The sequence below is a fragment of the Ochotona curzoniae genome, unplaced genomic scaffold (genome assembly GCF_017591425.1).
Source record: "Ochotona curzoniae isolate NIBS_2020 unplaced genomic scaffold, NIBS_Ocur_1.0 contig_3332, whole genome shotgun sequence".
NCBI lineage: Eukaryota > Metazoa > Chordata > Mammalia > Lagomorpha > Ochotonidae > Ochotona > Ochotona curzoniae.
Genome location: NW_024465816.1, coordinates 6,737,549 through 6,760,510, shown reverse-complemented (window position 1 = coordinate 6,760,510; position 22,962 = coordinate 6,737,549). Strand labels below are relative to the sequence as shown.

The window sequence follows — 22,962 nt, the reverse complement described above, 5'->3', positions numbered from 1 at the left end:
CAGAAGCTGGTGGTGCCCCTGCCTCAGAATGCAGGTTGCAGGGGCAGATGAAGCATGGCACACTTGGCTGCTGTCCCTGCTTGCCTGAATCTGCAGAAATGAGTAAAAACACCTGCATCGACCCAAGCCCAAATACATACTCAGCAGCTGCTTCCTGTGAGTTCCTCTGGGATGCTGTGACTCAGTTGGTGAACACACTGCAAGGTGTCTAGGATTGCTCCAAACAGGGGTGCCAAGGTGTCCTGTGAGGGCACCTGTGCGGGTCCTCCAATGCTCTTTCTGCTTTGTGTAAGGAAAGGAGACCCATCCTTTCCAAATCCATGTGCTAGAGGAAATTAAAAAGGCACTCAGTAAAGTCAGAAGTTGTTATTTGGCAAAATGAGAATTTCCTAACAGACTCTTTATGTTCTTAAAGAGTTCATTTCTATTGTAAAGCAATATGGTTCATCTTTATAACATAAACCAGGAAGAGGACCTCCTGCAACCCTAGGAGCGAGCAAGGCATTGAGAGGGTTGGAACACCTGCCATGGGTTGTCTTCCTTCTGGTTCAGGGAGGATCTGCTCTGATCACATTTAGGAAATTTTAGGGAATCCCTGGCTGTTTGGTGTGCAGTTTTCTAAATTACTGGAGAGTTACAGCCGACAAGAGGAGGGGACTGGCTGACAAACCCCTCCTTGCGAAAGCTGCTCAAGCGTCCTTCCAGAACTGCTCTGCGTTCTTTTGGTGCAGAAAAATCAGATTCCAAAGCGCATGAATTAGGCTGCCTACTGCCTGCTCCTACAAGAGAGCTTCACTTTCAAACTGTGCAGGACCAAGCCGACCGCGCAGCTCCTAACAGGACGCACACCAGGACGAGGCACACAAAAGCGATGTCCGGCTGGTTCCAAGGCTGGGCTTCAAGGTGAAATTCACACACAGTCACGTACTGCCTGATGACATTTCCAGCCACAAAGGCCCGCATACACACAGCGGGTCCCATTAGAGCATGTGGTCTACTGACGTCATGGCCGTCTGAGTTGGTGTGATATACTCCACAGTTTACTCTATGACAAGGATGACAGCACATAACCCAGTTTACAGAATGTTGGCTCTGTCGTTAAGTAATGCATGCCTGTGCTGGAGGATTTTGCAGTTAGCGCTTTGGTCTGCTGCTCCATCCAAGAACAAAGAAAAGATTCTAGTAAATCATGGCTTGCCTGTGTGTGGAACTTTCCGTTGTTTGACTTCAGCCGGGTCATTTTGGTCATTCTCTTGATGGGTTGGTTGCTACGGGACTAACAATAGCTCCGAAGCAGAGCACAGCTTGGGGAAGCTGAGGTGTCCCTTAGGTGCTGACTGTGAAAGTGAAGGTCGTTGGCATACTGCCAGGATCTGAGGGGGTCATCAGCTACATACACACCAGGAGCTGGGCTCTCTCTCTCAGTCCAGCTCTGGTCTCCCCGCTTGGAAAGAGTGTCAGAAAATGCCACACCTGCTTGCTCCTGCTTCCTCTGCATTCATTCTTTGAAAAGTGACAGAGACATATATGAAAGCATTTTTGTGATATTTTCGAAGAATCCCTCAGATGGAGGGGAAAGCCTCAAATCTCAGAAAGATTGTTTGCTGATGGCAGAATTGATGGTATCAGAGAAGGGGAGGGAGCCGGGGAGACTGGGCTTGCCTGCACTCGGAGCGTGGAAGCAGCTTTCCCAGACTCTGCGACAGAGAGGTCCCAGCCAAGCCCATCCGTTGGTCAGTGAACACTTAGGAGAGAGCAGTGTCCTGGGGAAGCACTTGTTGCTCAAAAAAAAAAAAATTGCCAGTTTTCAGAGTGTTTCTAGTAATTTTTTTTAAAAGACTTGTTTATTTTTATTGGAAAGGCAGAAATACAGAGAGGAGGAGAGACAGAGAGAAGATCTTCCTTCTGATGGTTCACTAAGCGGCCGCAATGGCTGGAGCTGAGCCAATGTGAAGCCAGAAGCTTCTTCCAGGTCTCCCATGCAGGTGCAGGGTCCCAAGGCTTTGGGCCGTCCTCGACTGCTTTCCCAGGCCACAAGCAGGGAGCTGGATGGGAAGCAGAGCCGCTGGAATTAGAATTGGTGCCCATATGGGATCCTGGCACGTTCAAGGCGAGGACTTTAGCTGCTAAGCTGTTGTGCTGGGCACTCAAGTAATTGTTATAAGCCATTTCTTGTAGCGCTCTGAGCAGTAGATTACATTTTTGTGTTTTTGGGTTATTTTTTTTTCCCCCAAACAAACCCAGTTCTTCTAAGTTCTGGAATGAAGCTAGTGTCTAGTGGCAAATGGCATTTCCTACCCCAGAGCTAGAGTTGCTTTGATATCTTGTGTGTGCTCATCACATCTGCAGCGGTTGAAAAGGTACATTGTTTCTGCTGGGAATTTCTTAAACTAATTTGATTTCAATATTTCTTTGTCTTTTCCAGTATAGTCTTTTTTTTTCCCCCCCCCTCCAAGGGGGCAATGTAGGTTTTCCCTTGAGGGCAGAGGAAGGCGAACAGAGCAGAATTGGAGAGTTGTTCTCACTGTCAAAGCCGCTTTATCTGCCTGAAAGCCCCTGTGTGATTTGGAATCTGAACTCCCACCAGACGCTGGGCCAGGAAGTCCCAGTGACCGTTTCTAAAATCAAAGAAGTCACCAGTGTACTTCCTCTCCTGGAAAGACACAGCATTGGTGGGATTTAAAGCACACCCTGTTTTTCCAGCTTTCTAGACCTGTGCTAGATCTGTTGTAAATTTAAAACTCAGGTGGTGTGTCTCCTGCTAAGGACCAAAGCCCTCAGCTCTGGAAAGCGGGTGAGGATATTTTTTCCATAGGGGACCGTGTTTCTCTCCCCTCCCCTGCCACTGCCATAGCATCGCCATGAAACATCCCATTTCTCCATCTGTAGTACCACCAGCCTGTGCTGCAGAGTGGAATAAGGCCTAAACCCCTTGGCTCTCCCTCTCCCTGCAGTTGCCTTTGACTCTGGGAGCACCCGAGGCATGCCTTCTTACCTGACCTGGGCTCGTGCCCAGCTGCTCTATAACCTTTGACGAACAGCTGCACCTCTGTGGATTTTGCCATCTGCCAGAGCAGAATGAGGTGGCTTCCCTAAAGACCACAGCGGAGTGTGGTGAAGACAGAATGAGAGAAGCTTCAAGAAACCCAAACCCTGCTCTTCTTGTTCCCGGAGTGATCACTGATTTTTGAATTTTTGTTAACAGAAATACTGTCATGACTTAAACTTGCAATGTGTTAAGCCCAAGAATTTTAATGTCTTACATAAGGTTCTAAATGGGATGCTTCTTAACAAGGGTCATGGAACACCAGCATCTGAATCATCTGAGTTACTGGTTAAAATGAGACTCTCCATCTCCCAAGCCAGGGCCAGCGTGGTGGCACAATGGGTCAAGCCATCCACCTGTGATTCCAGAAACCCATATCAGAGTCTGGGTTCAAGTCCCAGTTGCTCCACTCCTCATCCCGATGCATACTAATGCATCTCAGAGGCACATGGGGGAGACTGATGGGGTTCTGAGCTCCTGGCTTTGTCCCTGACCGTCCCAGCAATTACAGCCATTCAGGGAGTGAGCCATTGGATGGAAGGTCTCTTTCTCTCCCTCCCCGGCTCTGTGTTTCTCTCTATAAATATCATTCTGCCTTCTAAATAAATGCATCTTTTAAGAAATAAGGCTACCCCCATGAAAAAAAAATATTAGCACTTGTACACACATACTCTCTCACACACACTCACATATACTCACTCTTAACATACTCACATCTCAGGGTGGAGCTCCAGGTTCTAAAGTTTGATGAATCTCCAGGCAGCCCTTCCCTTTAAAGTTTGAGAACAACTGCTCTAGTATGTCTAAAACACGCCCCCATGGCTATGTTTTCGTGAATACTGTGTGTTACAGGAGAAGGCGGTGCACCCCGGGCCTTCACAGCTGATGGGCTCTCCAGCACAGGAGTACAGCCGTAAGACACAGCTCGTTGTGCTGGTGAGCCCTGGGAGGCAGTTAGCTTTCTAAGTAGGGAATGATTCCAGAAGACATTACGTTGCTCACCATGGAAAACTACTCCTCCCAACTCTGGTGCTTGTCTTTTAAAGTTCTTTTCATTGCTAGTAAAAGAAGGGGGAAAAAAAACCTCTTTCACTTCAAAGCTTACAAACTGCTAATTCTGTCTGCGGTGCCAAGCTCCAGCCCTCAGCCAGTTTCTGGCATATGACAGGCTTTTTAATATAAGAACAGACTTACTTCTGGGTTTTATATACACGCTTGTGTATATGCAGTGCAGATCCCAGTGGGCTGGAAGTCAACCGGGAGGGTGCCTAGATTCCTGACATCCTCCCAGCCTCATCGTCTCCTCAGAGTCTTACAGGCAGCTGCTTGCTGGCCTGGGGCTGTGCCAGGTGAAGTTGGAAAGGGGGTGGGGGCGGAGAAGAGGTTGGAAAAGTTGGAAAAGGAAGGGGATTGTCCCAAAATGTTCATGCTCCAAGAGGAGGGTGAAGAAGGGAGAGGCATCACTTTGGCAGCTTGTCTCTGTGCAGCATGGCTGAAAGGTGTCAGGAGAGAACACATCCCCAGTGTTACCCAGGGGGTGGAGCTTGGGTGCTTGTCTCCAGCCTCCTTCACCTCTTCCCAAGGTCCCAGTTACTGTGCGCAGAGTGCTGTGACCAGTGCACGAGGCCTAGTCCCTTAGGGGAGTCATCTATACCACCCCTCCCTCAGGAGAAAGCACACTCCCCCCCTCCACCCTCTGCCCCAGGAGCGAGTGACTCGGAAGGGGGAGAGGCCCAAGAGAACTTGTGCTGGGAGGTTCTGGGATACAAGTGTATCCATCACCAAGATGGTCTTCCCTTTTTAGTAGTGTGGTTGCTGCTGGGAGAATAGGAACTGGCTGAACACGAGGAACAGAACTGCTGGAGTAGGATGAAAGGGCATAAGACAAGAAGCCATTCCCTTGAGCAGTTATTGAGAGACCACATGAAGCCGACTTCAAAGCCTGGAGAGCATGCTACCTGGCCTTCGGTGTGTAGCGACCATTTCCAGCATGGGTGTCCCCATGGTTCCCTTCTAGTGACCAGTACGTGGTCAACCAAGAACAATACTCTTTCCAAACAGGCTATTGCAGTGTACTTAGAGTCATGGATGACTTCCTCTCTGTCAATCTGCCTTTCAAGTAAATAATAAATTTTAAAAATTAGTGAAACTTACCTTTAAATTCTACCTTCCACCATAGTCTCATGGTGCCTTTGGGTATGTTTTAAAACTAGAAGCTTTTTTAGGTGGGTTCATCATCTTGTCTCCAGTCAGCAACGGGTCCTATGCCTTTCTTCAGCCCCTTCTGCATGGCTTTGGAGCAGCAGAATCCTTCTGACTGAAGGGACCCAAGGCAGACTTCTTTCCTCTTGCATGTAGATCCTGACTGGGGGAATGGGGTTGGAATGAAGGTAACCCCAGTGTCCGTGACATTCACAAATGCGTCCTTGGGCTCCTCCAGGTGCAAGAAGCATATGAGATCCATCTGTGAACTTAATCCTGGAAACTAAGGGAAGCAGGGCACATACGTAACAGCAGGCATTCTGCTCAACAAGCACCATGAGTCAGACAGAGATTTGTATACGTATTGTGTATACGTGCAGTTACACTTAGTGAAGCAGGCATCATTTAGCAATCTGCTCTCATCTGTGGAAGCCAGCTTAGAGAGAAGGGACGGGTCCCTTGGTCAAGTGGAAAGCAGAGTCACAGGGACACCCGTCAAGTCTGTGCACCTCTTTAGTGAGTCTACTCTGTGTTACGGTGGAAAGCAGCCAGCTTGATGATGTCTAATGAATGTCAATCATGTGATCTCCATAAAGTTTTGCTTTTCCTTCATGTGAAGCAACATACCCTTTCTCAACTGTAACTGTCGACTTCAAAGACACCAGTAGGTTAAGTGTGTGCCATGATCTCCTGTGACCCTCAAGCCAGAGCCTCTTCTGATTCCCTAATTTCCCTCACCTCCACCAACTCTCTTCCCTACACAATTCTCTTCATTTTGGAAGATTATTTTATTTTACCCTGTTCTTTCCAGGATGCTGTGTTGATTAGAGGCCAGGCAACTTTGATTGTGAGCTATTATTTCTTTCTTTCACTTAGAGATTTCAGTTGTGGTGTTGGCATTTGTCATTCATTCTGAATGTTAATTTTTAAAATATCTGTCAGCACATTAAAGCACACAGATTACATGCGGATTTTGTTTGTGATACTTATGCACAGTGGTCAAGCGTGCTTCATGTGGTTTTGAAATTTTCCTTTTGTCCCACATGTGGAAGTGTGTCTAGGGGACGCTGCAGCTGATTCTGTGCAGGGCTTATTTCTCCAACATCTGCAGAAGGAGGTGACCTGATCTGATCGCTTAGTGACTATCGATGCAGGTCCCCACCAAGAGGCAACGGGGGAAGATGGAAGCATTCATTGAGTGCTGCAAGCCTGCACCAAGACTTCTGTCTTGTGTATAGATAATTATGCAAAGTTTTCATGATTGCATCTAAGAGGGCCAAAGCTAGGGCAGCAAGAAGTCTTCCAGGGGTTGTGTTTTTCAATTACTATTCTTGCCACCAGCACTGTTGAATATCGAAATGGCCATGGAGGAAATCGGGCACTTTCTGAACCTGTATCAACTGCTATGTAAATCATTGGCTTTCCTTTGACTAAGGACAGTATGTGCACTTTGATTCACAATATTTTCTTTAGTGATTGCAATCTGATTTTGATAAAAGAGGAAGCTGAATGAAGGGCCTGTTTAAAATATGCAGATTCTGGAGCTAGCATTGTGGCAAAGTAAGTTAAACCACTACCTGTGATGTCAGTGCCCTCTATTAGAGTGCCAACTGGCCGCTCCTCTTCCGATTCAGCTCCATGCTGATCCAACTGAGATGGCAACAGGAGATGGCCCAAGTGCCTGGGCCACTATCACCCATGTAAGAGATGTGCGTGAAACACTGGGTTTTAGCTTGACCCAACAGACCAGCTGTTGTGCCATCTAGGGAGTCAACCAGTTGGGGGAATGTGTGTGTGTGTGTGTGTGTGTGTGTGTGTGTGTGTGTGTATACATGTGTTGCTCTGCCTTTTGAATGAATTTTTAATGTGCAGATTCTTCTGAGTATGCTCTGGAAGCAGGCTCTGTCCATTACCTAGAAAGGACAGTGACATCACGATGTCTTCTGCCTGTCCTGGATCCGTTTCCACTGTGATCACGGAACCCCGGATCCTCCTCTCTCCAAACTTGCTTTTGGATATTGCTGGTTCAGCCTCTGCTCCCCACCTCTGTGGTCAGGATCTGCAGCCAGGGGCACATCCACCAGGTCTCACAGCTTGTTCACTGCAGCCATTCACTCTGGGCCTGAGAGAAACAATTCAAGGGCTTTTTATGGAAGGGGATGGAGGAGGGGACTATTATGTTATATGAAGATGATGTCAGATTGAGCCAGCAGAGGCCAGGGCAGAGAGTGTCTGGCTGAGGATGAAATGAGCCCAATAGCAGTGACAACATCAAGTTCATTCCTGGATCCAGCTGTGCCTGAAATGAGAACCATCTCAGAACTCTCAGATACACACAAATCAATAAATTCCCATGTTTGTATTAGACAGTGTAGAATGAATTGCTATTATGCTGAAAAGCATACTACTGATGAAAAATGAATAGCTCCTGTTTTAGGCTTAAAGGGTAAAATGTTCAGGTCTAGTTTACATAGAAGTCTCGCATCCATCCTCCCATCCCTTCTGGAAAATTGGCCTCTGCATAATTAAAAGAGCAGCTGGTTATCTTTCCTGCCACAATTTGCAGGAGTAAGACATCTCTCCGTGACCTTCATTGTGTCCCTCCCCTGGCTCACTACCTGAAAACCTTAGGTAGAGTCTAATTGTTTAAGAATGAGATGGAAGAAAACAGGAGCTCTTTGTTAAGGCAACCAGCTATTCAGCTGGCGTTGCATCAAATAGTCGTGAGTGGTACTGTCCAGAAGTACAAGGATGCTTCACAAACCTCATGGGAAAAGGGGCACCATTTTAAAGTGCATAGATCTCAGATGCTTTTTGCATCACAATAAGCTTATCTTTTCATCCATTATTCTCATGAACCTTTTGAATTATTCTCATTGAATGGGAGACGTGTATCATTTCAAATTATGGTACCCTTATCTAAAAGGAAAACAGGTGGAATTTGTCACTGACATGATCTATCTGGAAGCAACTAAAAGAAAAACAAATCACTTCAAAATATCATCAACGTGAAGAGAAAATATCAATAAGCTATTTCGTGTTCTTCCTATGCTGAGTTTCTGCTGTCTGGAGTGTGTGAGTGTCACACACACCTCTAGCCCCATGCTGCCTGACTCAGGTGCTCAGTAGCCACATCTGGCCAGTGGCCTCTGTGTATGACAGCCCAGCTGTTGAGCAGCAGAAATTTGGGAATTCAGACTCATTTCCCCCAAGGCAGCTTTGCTGCAAGCAGATTCAAGAGGTGGGGAGCGCATTTGGGATGAGCTTGGAAAGTTGAAGAAGCCTGCACGTTCAAGAAGTACCTCACCTAGCCTGTTTCAGGCATTTGCACTGGAATGGATCTTGGCTCACACACAGGACTTTCCCTAAAAGTAACATCTAGGAACAGCTGAGCTGTTAATCTATGGGCTTATTAATTGCCTTAAGCAGAGGTTATAAATTGAGATTTATGAAGTGTGGATCAGACTTCAAGTATTTTATCCAAAATATTGGCTAACATCCCAACCATTTTCTACCAAATGGTAAAAGGAAGAGGTCAGGGCCCAAGACTTTAGTTACATTTGTAACATGCTGCAGCCAGTTGAAGAGTAAGATTCTAAGCCACTTGAAAATAGGTACAAGTTATTCCTTCCTAATTGTCAGTTGAACCCATAAGTGGCCATTTCTCATTTTAAGTGTTTACTTACTTATTTGTTTTATCTACCTAAAAGGCAGAGCAGCAGAGAGAGGGCAGGAAAGAGAGAGGTATTAGTTAAGAGAAATTTGCAACCTAGTAGTCCACTCCCCAGATGCCTGCAACATCAAGGCTGATTCAAGCAGAAGCCAAGAGCCAGGAATTCCATCCTCATCTACCACAGGGTGGTAGGACCCTAAGCAGCTGAACCTGCTGCATCCTAGGATGCTTAAACAGGACACACTGAGTTAGAAGTGGAGCATCTGGGGCCTGTGTGGTACACAGGTGTCCCGAGTAATAGCTTAACCACAGCATCCATGCCCATAAATGACCATTTCTAAGCAGAATTATTATTTAATTCCTAAGGCTGTCTGAACCTCTTATCCTTTTGTCCATCTTGAATTTCAGACCTCCCTACTACATTAGGACAAGTCTAAGCCTTTTCGTTTATTAACCTCCTTAATATCTCTCCTGCCATCCAGATCAATTTGCACACAATTCATTTACGCTTCCATCCTTTCTTGCCTGGACTCTTGCAATCTCCCTGTGACTGGCTCTTAGCATCCAATAAGGATCTATTCCTTCACTGTGGCCAGAATGATATTTCAAAGGACAAATCTAGTATTCCTGGTTTCCTGTTGCCCTCAGGATAAAGTATAATGTCATTTGTACACCCTGGTGTGAACTTTTGGAAACAGATTAGCATAGAATCTTTATGAGCAAGTGACTAATACATTAAAGAATCTAGAATTTTTTTTTTTGTTTTTAAAGATTATTTGTTCAAAAGAGTAAGAAAGAAAGAGAGAACTTTCATTCACTGGTCCACTCCACAAACATCCTTGGTCAGAACTCAGCCAGGCCAAGGTAGAGCCAGGAACTCCATCTTGGTATCCTGTGTGGGCACCAGTTCTAATCCCAGCTGCTCCACTTCCCATCCAGCTCCCTGCTTGTGGCCTGGGAAAGTAGAGGATGGCCCAAAAGCTTGGGATTCTGCACTCTCATGGAAGACCTGGAAGAATCTTCTGGTTCCTTGCTTTAGATCATCTCAGCTCTGGCCATTGCAATCACTTGGGGAGTGAACCAGCAGATGAAAGATCTTTCTCTGTCTCTCCTTCTCTCTGTATATTTGCCTTTCCAAATGGAAAAAAAAAATAAAATCTTTTTAGAAAGAAGAAGTGTGTTCAAAAAGCCAGTAGGACAAACCACACATATTTCCTGTCTTAAGAATGGTAGAACATTTGCAGCTAAAAAAAAAAAAATTTAACCAAATTGCTCAAAGTTCCATAAGTAAAACATGTGCTATGATATTCATTGATTATAATATGTGTATATGAACAGATTATCATATTTCATTCCTTCATTGGCAATGTTTCCCTTAGGGTTGATGATAAAGAAAAAAAAGGCAAAAATGGAATCAAGGTGGACTTTCTGAGTACCTAATTCCATGATGCATTAAGGTAATTGTTATCATTACTAATGGTTTTTATGATGAGTGATAAAATTGAGGGAGATAACCAGTTCCAGATGACACTATAGAAGCATCCATCATGGGAAAGCATTTTTAAAACATTATACTGTTCGGGGGATTGGCATTTTAGAATCAATAAATGTAGATCCCTAGTTGGAGAGGTTTGGGCAAGAAAATCCCCAGGCATAGTTTAGTTAACAGCTAAGCTGTGATGACTACATGGAAGAGGTGGGAAGTTTGAGGGGACTGTTTGCTGGTAGGTCAGATGCAGGGGTGATGGGGTGGAAGTGGGACTGCTGTCCAGGATCACAGAGTGCCTTGGAACAGGCTTAAACAAATGGGTGGGTCTAGCCTTGGGAGCTGAACTGGAGTAAAGGATTTAATGCTAAAGTGGTATTAAACAAGAAGAAAATGTTTAAGATTTGCAAGGTCCCCAACCCAACATCTTAATGGAAATAAAGAGAAAGCAGTAATAACGTGGTTGTATGTCCAGTAAAACCAGGAGAAACAGGAGGGGTGAGAGGAAGAGGAAAAGAAAGAAGGCAGTGACGCTGGAGAAGTCCAGCGTTGAGGGAGCATGACCTGAGCAGAAAAGCCAAGGGCATCTCCCTGCAGGAAGTGACACGTGCACCTTCCTGGAAAAGGTGTTGGGGGAAGAATACACTTGACTGAAAAAAGTCCTGTGACAGAGTTAAATCAGAGTTTCACCTTTTTATGAATAATGTAGAAAGAGGAATTCTTAGAAAGAGAAGGTAGTTGATGGGTTTTCATTTGCCCTACCGTTCTGACTGTTCTGTACTTTAATATGAATAGAACAAAGGGGGAAGTGCTTATCTGAGTGCAAAAAAAAAAAAAAAATCAAAAACAAATCCTTCCACTGTTCAAAAAGAATTAAATATTGCACTGGGGCATTGTAAAGTTTTCTTGTAATATAAACTCACTGATTCTAAATGAGATTTCAAAATCATGGTTTGGGGGAAAGAGCTCGTTATTGCGGGAATATTTTGTTTTGAACAGGAAATATAAAATCAAGATGTAACTTTTGATAATTAACAAAATTGTCTGCTTGGGGACTTGTTCATTAAAAAGAAAAATGAATCCTTTCTTATTTTTTCCAATGTTTTTAGTGGTTCAAATATAATGGAATGACCCCATGAAGTACTAGTCTCATATACACAGAAAGTAAATTTGATTTCAGCATTTTATGGAGTTCTGACATGGGTTAGCTTGGTGAACAGATACGACTTTATCCTCAAATACTTTTTTTTTCCTAGAAAAGTAATCACTTTTTATTCCTTGGTGTAATTTATATGTCTGCCAGAATTGGGATTTGTCCATCTGCAAGTTGCAGTTTAGATATTACTGGTTAATAAGAGCTCATTTTTGCTTTCTCAGATCCTGGTAGGGTAAGCTCCGCTTCCACTTTCAAAACTCTTGGCTAATCAAGCATTGTGCTGGAAGCTGTGCAGTGTGTGAATTCTGGAAATGGACTTCCAGTGTCCTGGAGAGCTGTTTATCCTCACTCATTGTGTGTCCTTTGCTTCTTTGAAAGCTAGGTCTGTATTGCCCTGCTTTGGATGCCTCCTGCCCTTTCCACACCCTCCTGATGGTAGCTTTGTGCAGCAGGTACCTTTCTAGGCATCTGTGTGTGGCTTCTAACCTATTTTCCCAACAAACTCCTCCTGGATGTGAGGGCGATCTGGCTGCGACATCTGTCACCCCATTGATCGCCAGGGTTGATTCGGCTGATCTGGCTGGCTAGGCGGGTGTCCCCTTCCTCCCTCACCACTCCATGTGCGTCCCTCCCGAAGCTGCGCGCTCGGTCGAAGAGGACGACCATCCCCGCTAGAGGAGGACCGGTCTTCGGTCAAGGGTATACGAGTAGCTGCGCTCCCCTGCTAGAACCTCCAAACAAGCTCTCAAGGTCCAACAAACTCCTCCTGATCCATTTACCACCCAGATCACCAGCATTATGAAATCTAAAGCTATTTTGTAACTTTCCACAAACCTCCAGAAATGGCTTGGAAACTGGCTGTGATCCTTAAGGACTCATTAAGGATGCTGCTCACTAGGCTTAATTGCTGACCAAGGGAAAATGCTGCTTTGCTGGAGCTTGCTAACAAGAACTTGTATGATCAACAGAAAGGACACCCTGTACAGAACTGAAATCACAAATCAGCCTGGATATCACCCAAGAAAATAACCAAATTGCTGTATCAATTATAAACCCAGATCAACAGTGTGACCACTGGCTTCCATTCAATGTTGGGAAAAAGTGGGAAGGCTGATGCTGTCACACAGTAGGTTAAGTGTCTGCCTGTTGGGTGCCAGTTCAAGTCCTACTGCTCCATTTTTGGTCCAGCTCCCTACTGATGTACCTGGGAAAGCAATAGAACATGGCTGCAGCCCCTGGGCTGGCATACCCCCTACAGGAGACCCAGAAGAAGCTTCTGACTCCTGGCTTGATCTGTCCTAGCCCCAAGCTGTTGTGGCCATTTGAGGAGCAAAAATGCCTATTTCCCTCTCCCTTTTACTCTGACTATATATGGTTTTGGGTGTGCCTTCCAGACGGGAAACTACTTGGGGTCAGCTTACTGCAGTGAACAGCATTCAGAAAGTGCTTGAAGAAAGGGTGCAGGCGGAGGTGGGGGATTAGATACCCTGGCCATGAGAAGCCTTTCCAGGGGGCCTGTTCCTGGGACAGCCCATCCATGCTCCATGCTCCATGTAAACATTTTGCCTGTGGCCTGTCCTGCTCACGGGGCAGCCTGTCCGTGGGATGCAAAATATCTATGGACAAATCAGATAGATATTCCTAAAATCAGAACTCCACTGCATAGAATTATCCATAATATTTTCATTTCTGAAGCAGCTTAAATAGTAATCTTCCACGTATTTGTGCTTCCAGAAAAATCCAAAAGTCAGCCCATGGAGGGTCCTCTTTTGGCAAATGCGCTTTATGCAAAGTAATCACATGTTCCATCTGATGAAAAAGTGTCATTTCTCCGTTCAGAAGCAACCAACAACAGAAGGGAAGAAGGGGGGCGTGGTTAGCATTACTTTATGCTGTAGGTGCTCACAATGGTGTTTTCACCTTGAGTGAGTCAGACACTGAATCCAGGGCGCTTGTTCCCACTTCCACCATCCTTGCAGTGGGTCCCTCAGAACAATCAGATAAATCCTGGTTTTACACCAGCACTTAGGCCCTGTAAAGATCTTTCTAGAACACATTAAAGCCAATTCATATAAATCTGCTGGGGGATCTTTCTGCAAAGCGGAAATGGTATTGTTAAGTCCCAGCTTTTCCATTCTCAGGAGCTACTGTTTATTGTTAGAAGCTGCATGCCCTAAGTGGAAAGGCCATCTCACCTAGTTGTGTGCATTCCCCAGAGCTATTCAGTGTAAGTTAATCTTTTCAACAGAAGCAGCCAACTTCTCTGGCAAAAGAATTTGCAGTCTTTGTGGTTTCAGTAAAAAGGTGGTTCATTTTTCTGATTTCTTGATGAACTATATTTCATGATGAATTTAATCTTTCCTCAGAAAAAGTTCTCTAAAATCTACTTCTCTGAACAAAATTCAGCATGAAAGCCTTTCTCTATGGAAACAGCCAAAAACTGGGTTTGTGTGGACCTGGACAAACAGTTTCAGGTCCAAGTTTAAGGATATTTGCTGCTGGAAATGTTATGCATATTCCTGTCCAGGAAGAACAAAATCCAGAATGTTGATACTGGGTTTAAAATATATGAATTTACTCTCTCTTGTTTGAGGAGGGTTTTTTTTTCCCCCTTGCCCTCTTTTAGATCCTGTTCTACGCTCGGTAGAATATGGAAGGATTTTTGCCAGGGATAACTAGCAGAGGCACAATGTGTTAATACACAGGAGATCTACGGGTTTCATTGTGGTGACCTCTGTAAACGTTGCTGGCACTCTGACTTTGGCATAGCTTGCAGGAAATTCCTTGTTGGCCTGCCCAATGCAATAAACAGACCTCCTGTATCTCACCATGCTCAAGCCCAAGCTTGTCATGGGGGGTTGCTTTAGCTTTTTGTGTAAAAGTTAAGGGTCCCAGAATTGCTATTCCATGCTTTCTTTAGCGCCCAGCTTTGGAATTCAAGTAGGACTCAGGATTTCATTTTTCTGTGTTCTTCAAGCATGCAGAAAAGGTAGATAAGGTGAACACATCCCCTGTGGAGAAACAAAAACAAATATATATATATCTACACACACATACATATATATACACACACATATAAAACTTTTATATAATCATGTATGGACTTTTATGCAATCATGAAAATGTACCTACTATTTTTTCTTGTCCCTATTCTCTAAATAATACAATGTAACAACTATTTATATCACCCTTACGTCATGAGAGGGTTAAGTAATATAGAGATGCCTTGGGGTGTGCAGGAGGATTACGTGGATTTTATGCCAATGTTATGCGATTCTCTTAAGAAAATAGATTTGTGTAGTCGGCATGAGAGGGAGTTCTAGAGCCAGCCTCCTAGGGAGACCAAGGGACAAGGATGTGCTTTCCATGGCATCAACTTGATCCAGAAGACCGGAAGTGACCATTTGCCTTTTCCCTAGGGAAGTTGTTTACTGTGTCCACCGCAGGTAAATCCTTAAAGCAACCTTGCTACTCTAAGCATGGTCCGCCACATGAGCAGTAAGAGCATTAGCGTGTTAGAAATACCGAATCTCAGGGCCAGCCCAGAGTGGCTGGACTGCAGCCTGCCCATTGGCTAGAGCACCGGGTAATCATAGAACATGAAAGGTGGACAGGTCCGGTGTTGCCTGCCAGGCCACCGGCATGCCTGAACCTATTCCAGGAAGAGCACCGTGGGGGGGTGTGAGCGAGAAAGGCCGGCCACGGGGGCAGAAAGAAAGGCGAGCCTGGAAGACATCGGCTGAGTTAAATTATGCTCATTAATTCAATTTGAGGCAGGAATGTGTGTAAATAAACGCTGGCAGCTGCAGTGGCTCCGCTTCCTGCAGGGCTGGGACCGGAATGCAGGGGCCGAGGAACGCTGAAGACCTAACTCCCTAACTCGCATGGGGCAGATAGCTGTGCAGCCACGAGACGATGATGGAAAAGATGGTATTATCATGATCACATTAGGAAGGTTTAAAATGCAGAGCTCAGTGCCAAAGCCAGTGAAACTGGAGAGGCTGCATTAGCACAGATAAAATCTTCATTATTCGAACAGATTAAGTTTAGGTGACTCCTTCTCTTTTATTTTTTTTCCCCTCCTTTAAATCAATACAGATCGGATTTCCCTGGGGTTGAAGTGAATAGCCATCCTCAGCCAGCAGCATTTCCAAATAATCTATTCGCATCTGCTTTTTCCCATACAAAAATATGTCCAGGAGAAGTGCGAAAGGGAAACTTGAATTGTATAGGTTCAGAACAAGTCCATTGTGCCAACACCCTGTAAGATGCTGGTAGGTTTACTTTTTGGCACTTTGTATTCATCAACTGTTTTGGAGGTGAGTGAGGTCATAGAAAAATGCATATTATGGGGGGGGAACTGCATGGATTTAAAACAATTTTTTGTACCGAAATAATCTTATCTTTTAATTCCTATTTTCTGTGAACATTTTGAGTTTCCTTCATATTGATTAAATGTCATGTGGCTTGCTGGGCTAAGATGTCTGCTTAAGCATTAGAAGGTAGCTCTCATTGAGCTGTCCACTTTCAGAAGCTCACTGAATATGACTTATTCCAAAGACGTATCTGTTTCCCAGCTCAAAAACTAGTCCTTTGTCTAATCCTTTGTCCCTACTCACTAATGAAATGACTGTGAAAGAGAGGTATTCTTTTTGTTTTATCTGGAAATGTTTTCCTGAGCATGTGCCAGTGGTGATGTTGATGATGATGATGATGGTTGCTAACCAAGTCGCTGGACATTCATTGAGTGCTTCCTACACTGAATCTATTGTACGAGTCCTGTTCTGTGCCAGAAACAAGATCCTAGAGCTGCTAACAAACCTGTCCCAGGTCTCACAGCAGGAGGGTGGCTGAGATGTGGCCTCCAGCTTCCACGGGTTCTGGAATAGCAGCCATTCCCGCCTCACTGTCCAGCAATAACTTCTCTGAGAACCACTCTCGTGCCACCCTCGCCCCGGGATTTCAGTAACTTTCTAGAAGTCACTGGCACAGAATAGGTTGTCAGTGAATGGCAGCTCATTTCTCCCAGCATCCTCATTCCTGTGCCTTGCGTGGGTGACAGGTGACCTGACTCTTCCAACACAGTTAGAGTCCTGGGACAAGGGCAGAATGCTTGTTCCTTGGCCACCTTCCAGCTTCCATGAGCAGCCAAAGTCCTCCCCTCTAGGCATCAGCAAGTAAAGTCAGAGGAAACATCTCCACTGCACAGTCTGCTGAAGCCGGTGCACGTCCTGTTGGCAGGGTTGTGGCCACGCGTGTAGAGCCTGGGAACTTGCAGTCTTGCAGGTCCTTGAGGCTTTCATAGACCTTCTTGCCTCAGAGTTGATTTGCAGTCTGAAGGAGAAGGGCAGAAAGCAGAGCAAGGCTCTAGTTATTTCACCACTTTTGTGCAGTCTTTCCGTTCAGGAGAGAATGTGTTCCAGGGACCCAGGATGAGAAGCAAACTTTATGAGCTTGAACATCGAACCCATCCTCTTTATCCCTCATCGCTTGCCATGACACCTTGGGAGGGTTAGTGGAGGCACAGTGGGGCACCTCACCCTTGTCTTTCATGAGTACCCATCTTCTGGAAGGTCCTGAGCCTTCAGCTAGCCAGGATACATCTCTGTTCTGTTCTCAATAACAGCAGTGCCACACAGGATTCCACAGGCCTACACTGGTCCCTGGGGAGCCAACCTGGCAGCTGTAAGGAGGCTTGCAGGTGAGGGAGTCATGTCAGGATTTCTCTCTCCATCTCTCAGCACTCACATGCCCGGCTCCCAGCTATCCAGGACCGAGTTCTTTTAATGCAGTCCTTGCCATCCTTCCCTCTATTTTTACTGGTGTCTTCCAACCTCAGAAGCTCATTAGCAAGCTGTCAGCAGGCAGGCTGTGAGAAGAAACGAGATCATTCCAGAATCAGAATCCGCCTTGACTAGTGCTTCATGTTGGCTTCCTTAGCAGGAGGAAGTGAGTTTTGTACCCTGATTTCTTGAGCCTAGTCATGGTGAGTCCTCTTTCCTTGTCAACTTTTCCCCTGGTGCCAGCAGTTCTGACTATTGTGCGCTCCGCAGTTCTGCAGTTCTTGCTCCCCCCTTGGCATCAGACCTTCCTAAGCATGCCTTGAAACTTGGAGTGTTGGAAGAAGGGGCCTAACCGAGTAGGCGAGCAGAACTTGATTTCCTTATTGCCGCTTCCTCCCCTCCCCTTCGGCCTTGGTGATTTGGCCTCCTGTCTTGAACCCTCTTCCCTAATCCACAGAGCCTCTTCTTCATCTCCTCTAGCTTCCTCTACTCACTGTGGAGTCCACAGGGAACGAGAGAACTTGACAGAAAGGAAAGGGATTTTTTTCCTGTGGCCTTCCTGGGACTCACAGGTGGTTATTCTGTCCTGCTGTTGTGTCTACTTCCAACTTTGGGTGGGACTCACTTGGCTCAAGCCAATCTAAAGATCTGTCTCCTGTCTTTATTGGCTGTGTTTCTCCTGTCCCTCTCTCCTTCATTGTTCTATTCTGGTGACTGGCCTGCTCTGTGAAGGGTCAGAATTAGATCTGGGATGGCTTGGGGACCATTGCTTCCCTTTCCAGCTGGTTCACAGAGTCAGTGGGGGCTGGAAAGATTAGCCTTTGAGCTGGAAAGATCCTGCCCCGCTGTTAGTGATTTTGCAGCTTTCTTCCTATTCAACTTTATAGTCTTGTTTCTCTTCTAATTAAACGATGTAACTTGACATTACGAGAATCCAGTTGGAGCAGGGTATTTGTGGAGCAAGGATACTGTTCCTCTCTTAGAGTCAGCCTGTTAGACAGCCGCTTTTTAATCGCGTGTTTATTTACCTTGATTCACAATTCTCTCTTGTCCTGGGTAACTCGATATCAGTGTAGAGCAACTAAGATTCCGACTGAAGGAAGGGATCTTGTAAAGAAAAGCAAAGGGAATTACACCTTGAAAATTTCAGAGAGGAGCTGGATAAAAGCCTACCCAAGAGGAAGTGGAGACTTAACTGAGAAAGGGGCTCTGCTGTGCACGGGGGAGGGAGAGGAGGCTGCTGGGTAGCCCTGCTGAGCCGCCAGTGTTTTCAAGTGTCATCTGGTTTACGAGACTTTTCCCTCCAACAATACTGTCATAACTAAGTTTGAAGTTGGCAGGCAATGTGATTCGACCTTGGAAGAAAGTATTATTTTTATGCATCTGCGACTCATCCAAGGTAACATTTTAAGTTTTCTAAATTACCTATTACTGTACCTGTCCCCACACAACCTTTAAAGAAAAATGGGAAGAGGAGTATGGTGGTGTTGGAATTAAGTGCAAAATTCCTCCTGGAAGTTCTTGGGAAATGGATGTAAGGGTTGCCTCCTAAGAGGCAACTTTATTTTGGTGCAAACAAAACAAAACAAAAAAAAAAAAAAAGAAAAGAAATCCATGCATACTTTTGCTGAACTTTCTGAAGATATCTGTATTGAATGGATTTCCAAAAGTTTTTTTTTTCCACCTCAATAATTGCTTTTTTAATTCAACTTTTCACGAACTTTTTGTAACGTGCTTATATTCACTGCTGGATTGGAATCATAAATCCCAGTTAGCTCTTGTTCTGGGCCATCCACAGTGTAAGCGGTGCAGTGCTCCTTCCAGACATGGCTGCGTATGCTTTGAGTGTTTCCGTCATTAAAATAGAGTTGTGTGCCTCTGTTTTATACACAGTGCCCGCCGTTTGTCAGCTCCCCTATTTTTGGTCATTTCTGCAAGTGCAGTCTGTGTTTTGTAAACAGGTCACTAAATCCAGCCGAGAGGTGTGAAAAACAGCTGCTGCCACACGCGGCCTTACACACACCACATGTGCTGCTGCCAACCACATGCAAGGGGAGACCGCTGGGGCTCGACTGTGTGGGGCGGAGCCTCTCCTGAGGCCACTTCCAGTGGCGGCTAAGCGTCTCTGTGTGCCATCTGGTAGCTGCTCACTAACAAATAGGCACCAAAAAAAGAGACCAGCAGAGACTTTCTGCACGAGGGTGGGGCAGTGAGGCTTATAAAATCCAGCCGCTTTGTGTTGTGTGGGATTTACTGCCATTGCCACTTGTCATTTGCAAAGTTTATAGATTTGCCATGGATAGCATCATCAGCTCGGACACACAGCTGGTAAACCAGTGGACATTGCATGCCTTCCTGGGCACCAAAGTGCATTATGTTTACATAGTGGACACATCCATGCTGTATGAACCTTTCATTCAATGTCCTGAGCTTTCAAGATAACTTAGGATGGTAGCGGTGAGGATGGTAGTTATATCTGGCTGGAAGCAGGATGAGTAAGAAGCAGAGTGGGCACGAGGAGGCTTTTGCTACAAGTTTCAGGTCCTTGATTTAAGTGCTGTGTCTGCCAGTGGAAAATCTTTTGAGAGTGTACATTCTGTGTGCTCTATTATAAGACTACTGCAAAAACATCTTGGCTGGCAGAACTGAAAGAGGTTTGTTTGAGTGTAAAGAAATGCTGAAATTCATCCATATGAGGGATCTTCAAAAAGTTCATGAAGCGCATGTTATAAAACAAACTATGCAGAGGTCTCCATTTTTTTTTTAATGCCAAAATAAGCTTATGCTTTGACTCTGTTTTTTCTATAAGCTTATTGTGGAAAAATATCTACTATCGTAGATAGTATTCTGTGATAATATGATAGTATTTCATGTATTATTCTTTGTATAATGTTTACATTAAAACTTACAGGGGGTGAGCAGTTAGCCTCGCGGTACCACATCTTACAACATAGCTCTTGGCTAAAGCAGACTCTGGCAGGCAGAAGATGGTGGGTCAAGTGAGTGGGTTCCTGCCAGTCCCCTACATGGCTGACTCCGATTTGGGGCTTTGGCCTCATCTAGCCCTAGCTATGTTCCAGCATTTGCAGTGTGAATCAGGAGATAAGAGCTGTATTTGTCAGAGAAGCATACAGATATAAAAGTACAACATCCACTAATCAATTCTGATCATAGCAAGAAGAAGAAGGCCAGCAGGTGTGGGGTGGACATTTGGCCTAGCCATTGAGGCATCTTCTTGGGATGCCTGCATCCCCTATCAGAGGGCCTGCATTTGAGTCCCTGCACCAACTGCTGGCTGCGCCTTGACGCTAACGCCTAGCCTGAGTCCCTGCTGCCCGCTGGGCAGACCTGGATTAACTCTTGGCTGCTGGCTCTGGCCAGCCTTTATTTTAAGTAAATAAAGATATTTACTTAAAAGATATCTATAAATATTTTGTATAGAATTTTGAAATTGGCTGCTCAGGGAGGTTCCTTTTCTGTCCCCTCCTCGTATCAAGTACAAAGAAAACTGAAATGGAAACAAATAAATATTTTAAAAATGTATATATAGGAAGAAAGGATTTCATGATATACGGAAGTTGAAAAGCCTCCAGGTGGAGGGATGTCTGAGTGCGTGCTGTTTCTCTCTCTGTGTGCTAAAGGGCTCTAGTAGAAATAATTCCACTGTTGTAATCGGCTGTAACTCGGTTCACACGTGCTCGAGGCCCAGGAGTGGATGAGTGAAGGCTTCTCTAAGAGGGACTGTTGTCTTTGGCTTGATGTGACTTTTTATGAAAACTTAGCTCTTTTCCTGTTGGTTGTTCTCGGCATCACTCCACCGCCTCCTCCCAGCTATGGTGGCCTGGCCTTCACCTTCATGGTTCATCTCCTGGACCAGCCCTTGTTCCCCGGACCATTCGTGCTTTCTAGAAATTATTTTCTTCTGGAATGAAATTCTTTTCTTCCTTTCTTCACTGTTATAAAGTATCTTGGTTTATTCTGTGCTGTGAGCCCCCCACACCCTGTTATATATATGTAAGTGGTCTGAAAGATTCTTTCCTCATCAACCTTTTTATGTTCTCTGTAAATTACATCATATTTACCAAGTGTTTCAATTCCAGCTAAAAACTAGCAATTTCCAAATAAGTATGTTGAGGATCACACTTTATAGCTGCTTGTAGCTGGACTGACTTGAGAAGCTAAAGTAGACTCTTTTTTCATCTTTGGTATTTAAGCACCTAGCAGAATACTTGGTACCTAATACAGATCAGATGGCTGGAAACCACATTCAGAGCAGTTGTATCTTGGTAATTTCCATGCTATGCAATGGATGTTGGGTATAGAGGTGAAAACACTGCTTGGGGTGCTGATAATGCCATGACCGAGTGGCCGGGTTTGACACCTGCCTCTGTGGCTCTTACATCTTGCCAACACGTTCTATGAGAGGCAGAAGGCCACAGCTCAAGTGGGAGACCTGGAGTCACTTCAGCTCCTGTTATTGTGGGAATTTGTTGAGAAATGAACCAATCAATGGGTAGTTCCTCTTCACGTTGCATTCTCTCTCTCCCTCCAAACTCTTTCCAACTCTGCCACATTCTCATCTCTCTGCCTTTCAAATAGATACATACAAATTCTAAGGTAGTAATAACTTTCGTATCAGTTTTAGGGTCTTTCAGGAATAAAATTTCCCCCCAAGGTGTCCTGGCAGAAGGACATAGGTGTTGCCTCTCCCTGGCACATACATCCTCTTCTGTCACAATGATACCCCAGGCCACCCTCCCAGTGTCCAGTTTCGCTTAAAGTGGCTCCCAGGGCCCAGAGCAGTAGCCTAGTGGCTAAATTCTCCGTTAGCAGCCTCCAGGATCCCATACGGGCAATGGATTTTTATCCCTGCTGCTCCACTTCCCATCTAGCTCCCTGCTTGGGGCCTGGGAAAGCAAGCGAGGACAGCCCTAAGCCTTGGGACCCTATATCTCTGTGGGAAACCTGGAAGAAGTTCCTGGCCCCCGGTTTTACATTGGCTCAGCTCCAGCTATTGCAGCCACTTGGGGAGTGAACCAGTGGACAAAAGATCTACTTTGTCTCTATATATCTGCCTTTGCAATAATGTTTTTTAATTTAAAAATAAATAAATAAAAAGCCCCTCCATATTTCCTGCATTCAGGGAGTTTAGATGACACTTTTCAGTTCTTCTTTTTCCTTGCTGGACAGATCCATGTTTGAGCAATTGGCCATGGAATAAAATTGCTGAAACATTTGGGAGCTATTCTCTCCCTACCAGGAGACTTTTATTGGCAGAAGTGAATATCCCATGGAACTGAAGAAAGGCCTGTGAAATTTAGCCTTTAAAAACAAAGCTGTGTTTAAGTTCTGTGGAAACAGAAGGTATTGCTTAAAAATGACACTGCAGATGTTATGAAATTTGTTATAAAGCGTGGCTCCCAGGGTAAATCAGGCTTGCCAAGTTACAAGCCAGAACACGCCTTCCCAACTCCACAGAGCACTGGGACCGTGGGTCTGCGGCACTCACAGCGCTCCCTGCTTCTTTCCAGAGCTGACCTCCTGGGGCCAAAGTGAGGCTGGAAATGCAAGTGACATTGGCCCTGTCCGGTAGATGCCGTCCATGGTGCCCATCAG

General features: G+C 45.2%; 1 protein-coding gene across 2 annotated transcripts in view; it reads left to right on the top strand.

Moving 5' to 3' along the window:
- The window catches only part of LOC121156258 (phospholipid-transporting ATPase IB), a 584,459-nt gene that overhangs the window by 450,375 nt on the left and 111,122 nt on the right, over positions 1 to 22,962 (top strand). The window lies entirely within an intron of this gene.